The sequence below is a fragment of the Thamnophis sirtalis genome, unplaced genomic scaffold (genome assembly GCF_051295495.1).
Source record: "Thamnophis sirtalis isolate CommonGarterSnake01/CBP01778 unplaced genomic scaffold, rThaSir2_p1.2 scaffold_1, whole genome shotgun sequence".
Taxonomy (NCBI): Eukaryota; Metazoa; Chordata; class Lepidosauria; order Squamata; family Natricidae; genus Thamnophis; species Thamnophis sirtalis.
The window spans coordinates 113,624,287-113,635,128 of record NW_028261381.1 but is presented as its reverse complement, the minus strand read 5'-3'; positions in this window follow the sequence as shown (position 1 = coordinate 113,635,128).

Sequence of the window (10,842 nt, the reverse complement as noted above, 5' to 3'; positions counted from 1 at the left end):
TGACTTGAGAGATTCTCTGGGTTACTGTTCTGTGGGTAGATCTACAGTAAATCCAAGCCAAAAAAGGAAAGGGAAACTGCTACTGAAAATGCAGAACAGGGGAGATAAAACCAGGCAGTTGACATGCTTCTCAGCAAAATAGGCAAATTTCTCTTGGCCTTTTGTAATATAAAGCAACTGATTATGTTACCTAGTTAGATAATGAAATGCCTGCAAGCAAACAACCAAGGTCAGAAAGCACCAATAATTCCACAGTTCAATCCTGAGCTTCACATATATTTTATTCTCTTATAAATGTAAATGTCTCCTGCCCTCTTGTTTCAGTTACAAATCTTGCCTGTCAATGGCATGCTAATATGAATCATGACTAGTAGATTAATGTGTTATGCACACTTCAGACCTCAATTAATTAGCCTAGCCAACCCATAGAATTTGTCTGGGGCTAAACCAACTCTTTTCCAGTCAGCCTAGCTACACCTATGTTCTGTGATCATCCTATCTGAAGATCCTAACTCATCATTTTTGTCTTGATCGGACGTTGAGGGAGGTTTAACTTCCCTCCAACATATGATTAAGACAAAAGGCCAAACAGGTGGGATGAAAATGGGGCTTTTACCCATTTGGATGGAAATGAGTAAGGATGGTTAAACTCATCGGTAGTGGCACTGTCTATGATCACACCACTGCAGATTTTTTAAAAGTTTTTGGCAGACTAAACAAAGTAAAACAAAATGCCATAAATGAGTTGTTTATCTTGTTACAGTGATGGCGAAGCTTTTTGGCAACAAGTACTGAAAAGGTCGCATGGACATGGGCGCACACACTTGTTGAAGTCACGCTCCATAAAAGCCAAACTTCTGGGTTCACCCAACAATCAACTGGTTGGCTTCCATGTGCAGGCCGGTTTTCAGCACTGCCATGTGCAGAAAGGACAGCTGATCGTTGCGCACATATGCACCCCAGAAACCTAAAAGACAAACAGGCAAGGCCACGCGTGCCGGGCAACATGGCTTCCTATGCCACTTTGGGCACATGTGCCATAGATTCGCCATCACAGTCTTGTTATGTCTCCAATAAAAACTACCAGCACTTGGGAGAACTACAAGCGACTCAAGTCATTGTGCAGTCCTGGAGCACAGAGTTATGTCAGTTATGGGAATTGCTGCATTGTGCAAAAACAGCCTTTTTTTTTCCAAGTATTTTTTATTTTTTCATTTTCATTTTCATACACTCACATATATACTGTGCATAGCCATCACCATACAGCATTAAACAATAATCGCAGCAATTCCTCTTGTCAACAATACCCCAGAAAATAAAAACCCAAATATACCTCTTCCACTCTCTATACACCACTTTCTTCCACCCCCCTCCAACTTTCTATCTTCCCTCCATCATCCCCCTCTACCCTACTTCCCCTCTCCCTCTCCCTCTCCTCTCTCCCGATCCACTCCCTCCCTTCCTTCTCACCTTCCCTCCCACCCTCTCTCCCATCCCTCTCTACCCATCTTTCTTCTTTCCCACTCCTCCTCCCCTTGGTGTATTTCCACTATATGTCAATGTACTTAGCTTATCCTATTTTTAAAGAGAAATTAAAGAAAAACAGTATACATGTGAAGTCACATTACATTGAGATCTAACACATCGTGTCTAACCTAGTATATATCCCTCCCTCCCCCCACCCTCCCCCAACCCCCCACCTCCTTCCCCAACCCCCGACTTCCCAGAACCCGTACATGCATTGGTTGTACCCTGATGCAATGAACTGCAGGTCAGCAGTTCCAGTGTGTGTGTGTGTGTGTGTGTGTTGGGGTGGTGATGGTTCTCAAAACATTGGGCATTTGGATCTGACTTGGTGTTTCTAGGATTTACCGTTTGTGAAATTCATGGCCAAGTGCTCTGTACGAAGGAAAAGCTTGCACCATTTCAAGAACAAAAGAGTTGGGAAGAGAAGAATAATGTGCATTTGAGCTTGACAATACATTTCACCTCTAAGAGCTTGGCTCTGATTTCTTACATACTGTAGTGTATGGGGGCCAGTGCTGCATCATTGATCTTGCAAATCAGTGCATGTTAGGGGAACCAATAATTTTGCAGGCTCAGTAGACTGTTTCTTTCTCATCCAGCTCATTTAAATTACAGTTTGTAAAATGTTTCACATTGCAAATTGCAGACCTAGAACTACCTAATAAAATTAACTTTGCTATGCATTATGAAATTCATAGGGATGCGAGATAAATATCTTTTAGAACCAACTTATATTCACACTGCAATCTCTATAATGATATCATTGTCCTCCACATTAAATTTAATTAATAGATAAGAGCTCTTCAATCATATTAAGGACCCAGATTGTTGGGGGCAATCTGCTGACTCTCTGTAAACCGCTTAGAGAGGGCTGAAAGCCCTATGAAGCGGTATATAAGTCTACTGCTATTGCTATTGCTATTAAAATCTTGTTATCTGATTGGAGTGTATATAACAGCTTTTCAATCAGGAGAAGAAACTGATCTTCCTTTGGGCAAACAAAACAGTTTCAGGTTCCTCATATCTATACTGTAATTGGAGAAGATCATCCCATCCAAGTATTCTTATATATACAACTCATTTTTAAGTAAGATCACTATAAGTGTAAATAAAAATACGTTGAGATACTTGGATATTTTTTCCTGCAGATTTTTCACTTGTTTGTATTCATCCCAAAACTTTTGCTTGAGTGTCAAGGTCTAGGATGCCAGACCAGTTTATTAGATCTTGTATAGTGTTGTGACTTCAAACCATGGATCAAATTTGTAACCAAAGACTTTCCATTGGTCAGCCTGAAAAACAAACCAATCCATTTCAGCCCTAACATCCAGGGATGGAGGACTGAAATGAATAATAATATTAGTGTTTCTCAACCTTGAAGAAACATGGTCTTCAAATCCCAGAATTCTGCAGCCAGCTATTTAAGAAATTCTTTTCACGGGAATATAAAAATTCATAAACAATGAGGCAAGAGTAGTGGCACTAAGTTTAAGGTATAGGATGAACCCAAACATAAAACAAATTATCTCTCAAAAATATTGTCTGCTGCTGTTATATTCACCTGATCCAGCAGTTTGGGAGCAATAATTTTTGATTGTACAAACCATTTAAACCATTTCCTTATGTTCTTATATGCAAAGAGAAACTGATATAGAGTCCATTTATTGGAAGATCAACATATGGCTTTTAATGAAACATTGCCGTTGATCAATTTTGGCCTTTTCTCTGCAATTGAATCTTATACCTCTGTGTCTTTCACTAACTCGAAAAATGATGCTGAAGAATACTGATATTATTCTTGTCAGATTGTCATTAACTTACTATTAATGTTAGCATGGATTTGAGCTCAGGTTCTTCAGTGAAAATACATGTAATATAACAGATTTTTAATTAAATTGAAGTTTTTTTTACATGAAAAATTCCTCTTCTGATTAATTCAAGCTCCATTTATTAGTTCTCCTACCAAATCTTACTACCTTGGAAGGAAAGTGCATTGGCTTAAATTTTAAAAATAGCAATAAACATAAGGACATTTAGTGTTCTCCAATTCCCCAACATTTGAAAAAACTAATTTCTAAGAGTTGCAGTATCTGAGCTGCAAATTCACACCAGCAAATTAACAGATGACAGCAGAGAGAGAATGAAAACTCCAACTCGGCTAGTCAGCTGAATTTTTGCAACCATGTATGACAACCTGAGATTCAGAATGGACATAAATCAGCTGAAATATCCAGCGGATCAAATTGGAGTAATCCCAAGTCCAGGTAGACTTCTCTGTTCTCTGCAACTATTTTCATCCCACTTGTGGCCTCCCTGTTTCCTCTTCCCCAGTCACTGCTCCCAATGACTGTCTGCCTTCTTTACATTTTCCTTCCACTGGTAAAATAGTAAGAAGAGAAAGAGAAGATAGAAATACATGAAGGGCTGTCATACAGAAAAGTGGAAATGCTTGTTCACTGCTGCTCTAGAGCTCTTCGCTAAATCAAATGCTCTTTAGATAGAACAAGGTAGTTTGAGTTGAACATTAGGTTGTTGTTAGTTGCGAAGTCATGTCCGACCCATTGCGACCCTATGGACAATGTTTCTCCAGGCCTTTCTGTCCTCTACCATCCTCTGGAGTCCGTTTAAGCTCACACCTACTGCTTCAATAACTCCATCAAGCCACCTCATTCTCTGTCGTCCCCTTTATCTTTTGCCCTCAGTCGCTTCCAGCATTAGGCTCTTCTCCAGTGAGTCCTTCCTTCTCATTAGGTGGCCAACGTATTTGAGTTTCATCTTCAGGATCTGGCCTTCTAAAGGGCGGTCAGGGTTGATCTCTAGGACTGACCGATTTGATCGTCTTGCAGTCCAAGGGACTTGCGGGAGTCTTCTCCAGCACCATAGTTCAAAGTCCTCAATTATTTGGTGCTCAGTGTTTCTTATGGTCCAACTTTCACAGCCATACATTGCAACTGGGAAAACCATAGCCTTGACTATAGGCACTTTTGTTGGCAGGGTGATGGCTCTGCTTTTTAGTATGATGTCTAGATTTGCCATAGCTTTCCTCCCTAGGAACAAGCATCTTTTAATTTATTGACACTGCTTAAAGATAGAAAGAATGAAACAATGAAACAATAATCTAAAGAGGGATGGGATCTCCAAGGTAAGCTTCAAACAGAAGATTGAAGCTTTTAGGGTTTTTTAAAATGTTTTCAGTCCAGAAGCCCTGTACTGAATCAGGAGTTTCAACTAGATGACTAATCACCAAATCTATGGAAGAAATAAGATAAGTTATACAAATAAGGTATATCGTGAATCAAATGGAAAATAGTTTCTTTGAATGAGACCATATGTTTTCTTGTTGTTGAGAACCAAAATTCAAATTATAATTGCAAGATCCAATTTAAATCAGTCACCGGGACCAGAGGTTTTATCTTCTGAGCTTTCGGACTCAAATCATAATTGTTTGACTTTATGAATTTCTTGTAAGATCTTGAATAGAGAGTCTAGGCCTGATGGACAAAATCTCTCAAAGGCACACTGCCCTCTACTGTCCACCCAAACTGACCCTTCCCCCTCCCTCATGTACTTTGGTTATGAAAGTTATTTGTCGTCATGTGAATATTTACTCCTGTCAAGAGTCACGCTAAGCTGAATTTAGCCATAGCCAATCATGACTACATACTCATTTTTCTCTTATTCTCCTGGAATCACATTGTCTTGAATTTGTGAACCAGATTTCAGACAATAACTCCAACTATGCATTTAAGCAAAGAGTGATGGATCATCTCTGTGTGTGCATCAGCCATAAAAAAACAACAGCAAAAGATGAATTTATAGCATGGTTGTTTACAGCATGATTATTCATATTTATTAGATTAAAAAAAACAATAATCCCAGAGCTGTGATGGTGCAATGATTAGAAGGCAGTACTGCAGGCTAACTCACTGTTCACTCCAGGAGTTCCATTCTGACCGGGTCAAGGTTGGCTCAGCCTTCCATCCTTCTGAGGTCAGTAAAATGAGGACCCAGATTGTTAGGGGCATTATGCTGATTCTGTAAACAGCTTAGAGAGGGCTGTAAACCACTATGAAATGGTTTATAAGTGCTATAGCTATTAGTGTATTAGAGCATTATTTGAATTAAGATAAATTCCCCATTTCCCAAACATTCTCTCTGTTGTGATCAAGTTACAAATACACAGGAATAATGCAGCAATATGCATATTGGCGCAGGCACATAGAATAAATTAGAAAAGTTACAGCTTCAGTTTTAGATCTACTTTTTAAGAATATAGTTATAAATGGAATTTTAAAGTTCTGGAAGCAAAATCTGATGACTCAACATGATTTATTTGATTGGAAATCAGTGTGAAAGTACTGTACATTAAACACTGGAGTGGGAGATGCTTCACATTGTTTGCAAATTTCACATACACACAATATACTAGTTTGCAAAAATATTTTATTCTGGCATTGTGACATTTGGCAAATTCACAAAATATATGATGTGTTCTGCAGCCTAACCACTTAACAATAATTTCCCATAGCCTTAACTCCTTTTATGACAAGCTTTTGAGTGATGGTAGTTTTCATCAACCACTGAGGACCTATCCCAATGCCAATTTAATGTGCTTTTCTCTAGTTCCTTCTGAGGCTGCATGTATACATGTCAGCATAATTTGCTTTATCTGACAGCTGTAGGCAATGAAGTCAGTGAGGTTTGTTACCTTGAGATCTTTAACATGGAACAGATCTTTAATATGGAACCGATCTTTAACATGGGACAATACAGTGGGGGGGAATATTCACCAATTTTTTCTTCCAACGTGGAAAGGATCAGGGTCAAGCAAAAAGTCAGGTTTTGTCAGATAGCTACACACAAGAGGAGTTATCCTCATATCCAGCTTTATCAAGAAGTTGCACAGCAACAGCATCCCTTATCCAGTTCACAGATAATCTACCGGTTTTCTCTTGGTATCTTTGTATCTTGGTATCTACCTTCTGATATCTCAGAAGCTTGGTTTTTGCATTACTTCATGCCCCAAATGGCAATGGCTTTTGATAGATTCATTTATCAAACCAAAATAAGAAGGGGTAATTTATGGAGGGAATATTCTTTTCTTTCAATAATTAAATTCCACAGAAAGTCACAAGAGCTAAAAAAAAATGTGGGTATATATGCTAAATCTTAAAGTGACCAATGGGAACTGGCAAATTACAGCTCAACTTCATTATTACCAGAAATCACCAGAAACCATGTATACAGCAATGCTTATGTTAGGAGGAGATGGAAAACATATTTTAATGTGTGTTTTTATTTTCTTAAAAATCATGATTGCAAAATGGGAACATGCAATTTGGTGACTTTATTTCGAAGCTGCATCAGGTTCTGAAAACACTGTTAGCAAAGCATCTTTAAGACACAGATAGGGAGATGCATGGATGAGTCCTGACTCCTAAGGGACATGTTTCCATCTTGCGGAATTATAGCTTTTATTAGTTGAAGTGGCTTTAAAGCCCAGTCAAATGGATGGGCACGGGAACAGAGCTTACTTATTTGCCTGTGAGGAAAGTTAGAATAGTATTTCCAGTGAGAACCCCAGAAAAATGTAAACATATTGAGATGAGGAGACTGAATCAGGTTTACATATTGAACCAACTAACATGGCTTATTGAGCAAATCATGATTAAAGAAGCTCAGCCATTTTCAGTCCATTAGAAAATGCTAGACTAACTCTGGTATAACGAGGGAACGTCTATTCTTGAGAGGTCTGTAGCTCACAAGCGTATTGAATGAGAAGTTATAGAGAATATTTTGTATTAAAAGTATTTTCCAGTAGCTGGGGTGGGACTGGGGGGGGGGACTTTTTTGTAGTTTGAACAAACAACTTATTATGCCTTCTATACTGAGAGTCTTTCCTGAACAAGTACAAGAAAGCTTTTATCTATTAACAAGAAACAACTTCCATTTCAACACATTGGGTAATTAAATTTGGTAACACTGTAGGTGTGTTGTTTTTTCCTCAATGTTCTTTCCTAGTAAATTTGCTTTACTCTTGTCCTGTTCCTGCTCAAAGAAAAGCTTGCCTTGTTTAGCAGGCAGGTAATATTAGTTCTTTGGTCAATTTATCAAGATCAGGAAAAAAAATTGGTCATGGCAACTCATTGTTCAGGAATGAGTGAGACCTTCACTAAAGCTGGATGGTATAGGAATTGAATGGCTATTGTATTAGGTGATGGCTGAAAATGTCCCTGTGTATATAGGGAAGAACTAAGGGGACAATTTTCAATTATATCTGTTTCTCGGAATAATAGAAAGCACCTTCATTTGTTTGTTCATTTCTGCATTGTTCTTCCAATTTGCATATTACCAAGTCAAAAAGATGGATGTTGACAACAATCCAATAAAATATATAGTCAATTAAAATACATAAACAATAGATATTAACAATGACACAAAAACACAAGACAAAAATTAAACTCAACAGTTAAATAGAAATTAAGAGACTGTGACAGTTAACTAGGTCCCAAATCTTCCATCTAAGGATGACATCTTAAGAAATTTAAGAATCTTAGATCCAAGGCCATACTATTCCAAAATGCTGGATCAGTGACTGGTCTCCAAGTACAATTCAAGGTGCTGGTCATTACCTTTAAAGCCCTACATGGCCTAGGACCCGGATATCTGCAAGACCGTCTTCTGCCACATACCTCCCAACGACCGATAAGATTGCACAGGATGGGCCTTCTCCAGGTGCCATCAGCCAGACAATGTCGGCTGGCGACCACCCGGGGGAGGACCTTCTCTGTAGCCGCTCCGACCCTATGGAATGAACTGCCCCCAGAGATCCAGACCGTACCCACTCTCATGGCCTTCCGAAAGGCTATTAAGATCTGGCTATTCTGGCAGGCCCCGGGCTGTTGACCCCATGACACCCCGATTAGACTGGGTGTAAGTTGTGACTTTTAATCTATGTTTCTCTGTTTTTAATTTTTCTATTTTTTTTAAAATGTATTTGTTGTAAGCTGCCAGGAGTCCTTCAGGATTGGGAGGCCTATAAAGGGCACCTTGTGGCCTCCTTTCCCTATATGCTACAAAAGCTTAACCAAAAGGTGGAGCTTAACCAGAAGCTTCTCCTAAGGATGGGCTGATATGGGCTGATTAGAATAGGTGAAAATGGTTCAAGCCATATAAGCTTTTATATGAGCTGCGTAGAGTAAAACTCACACTTTAAATTGAACCTTGAACCTATTGGCAACTAATGCAGGAAATGCAACACAGGTGTAATGTGTTCTTGGCAGAGTCACCAAGTTAAAAAAAAAAAAGAAATACTACAATATCTAAGGAGGGAAAAAAATCTGATTTTAAGTTGTTATCTCCAAAATGAATACACAGGGGACTTATAATAGTTATAAACACAAACAAAATCCCTGTACAATACCCATCTTCCCGAATTTGTCAAATAGGATTGCTACTGTAGCTACCACTGAAACTCATGTTAGGGACTTTTCCTTCAACATATCTATGCCTGTGATACCATTGTATATATGTTCCTTGATGAATGTGTGTATACTTATTGCCCCAATGCACACTTCAAAAACTAATGCATAGTGGATAAGGGACTTCACTTCTAAATAGAGGAGATTGTGTTTGTTCTCATAGAGCCACAGAGTTAAAAGTTGCCTCAAAGGTTATGTCCAATCTCTGCTTGGACCAAGACCATCACTGACAAAAATGGTTATCTGATCTCTCTTTAAAGACCTGGCCCATGGAAAACTCACTTCATTTGTTAGCATTTTATACTAGCTGACATTCCTACAGTCAGGAAGTTCTTTTTGATGCCTAACCATCTTTGTACTTTTAATCTGTTGGTCCTGATTCTGCCCTCTGAAGCACAAAGAATAAGACTTAAATTTAAAATAACTCTTTACTTCAAATGTATACTAATTGGCATATGTTAAAATGAAAGTTCATGGCATACAGCTCTCAAAGGGTTGCTATTTCAAATACATATGATATAAACATGACAAAAAATTATGCATATAACCACATGCCCACATATCAGAGGTGGGTTGCTTCCACTTCAGCCCAGTTCAGTGGTGATTTGGCCTGGGTCGCAGAACTGGCAGAGACCCAGGCCAGCTACGCCCCCATACTGGTTCCCCAGACTCTTCTGCCATTGCTGGCATGTTTCTGCGCATCACAGAACAATTTTTAGTCAACTGCGCACATGTGAGCAATGTACAGCCAGTGCATGCGCACTGTAAACCGATACCAACCAGTTCAGGAACCCACCCCTCCCACATATATTATTATATGACACAGAGAAACAACACAGTCTAATTCGGATATATACATGTACACAGCGAGAAAAATGAATCTTGGGAGTTTACTGGACAGATGGCCTAGCGAACACAGCTGTTACAGAATCTGGTAGTCCTGCTAGAAATACTTCTAAGTCTATTCCCCTTCAAATATTTGAAGATTGCTATTAGAGCTCCTCCTCTAAACATACTCATTTTAACTTCTCCTCATAGGATGTGGCTTTCAGCTCTTGCACTGTCTTCGTAGCCATCTTTTGAACTTGCTTCAATTCATCACTGTCCTTTTGTGAACACTTCTGCCTAGAGATGGAGACAGTACTCTAAAGGAGGTCTGACCCAGGCAGAATAGAGTGGAACAATTATTTCTCATTATCTGGACTGTGTGCTCCTGTTAATACAGCTAAGGTACTGTGTTCTTTTTAGCAAACATCTCATATATCACTCATGGTCAACACAGACACCTAGGTCTTTCTCATATTTATTGCCAAGGCATCCCTCTTCCCTCCTCACCCCCCAACATGTCTTTCATTTCTCCCAGATAAGAATTCTACATTTCTATTAAATTCTGTTCCGTTCATTTCAGACCACTGCTAAACCCGGTGCATTTTAAAAAGAAAATCTTCTCTTCTTTTTCTGGAGTTTTGGACATTTGCAAATTTAATAGGTTGCCCCATGCAGTATTTCAGGCTAATTCTGCTGATTGCTGGCTTCCAGCAGTTCAGCAGTTCAAATCTCACTGGCTCAAGGTTGACTCATCCTTCCATCCTTCCGAGGTTGGTAAATGATGGGGGCAACATGCTGACTTTGTAATCTGCTTAGAGCGGATTTTAAAGCACTGTGAAGTGGTCTATAAGTCTAAGTGCTATTTCTATTTATATCCAAGTCACTAATAATAAATATTGAACAGAACAAGGCTTTGGAAGACCCCTGTGATATTCTGTTTAAATAATATAATCATTCTTGGCTTCAGTCATCCAGCCAGGTATGAATCCATCGAGAAAGTTATATT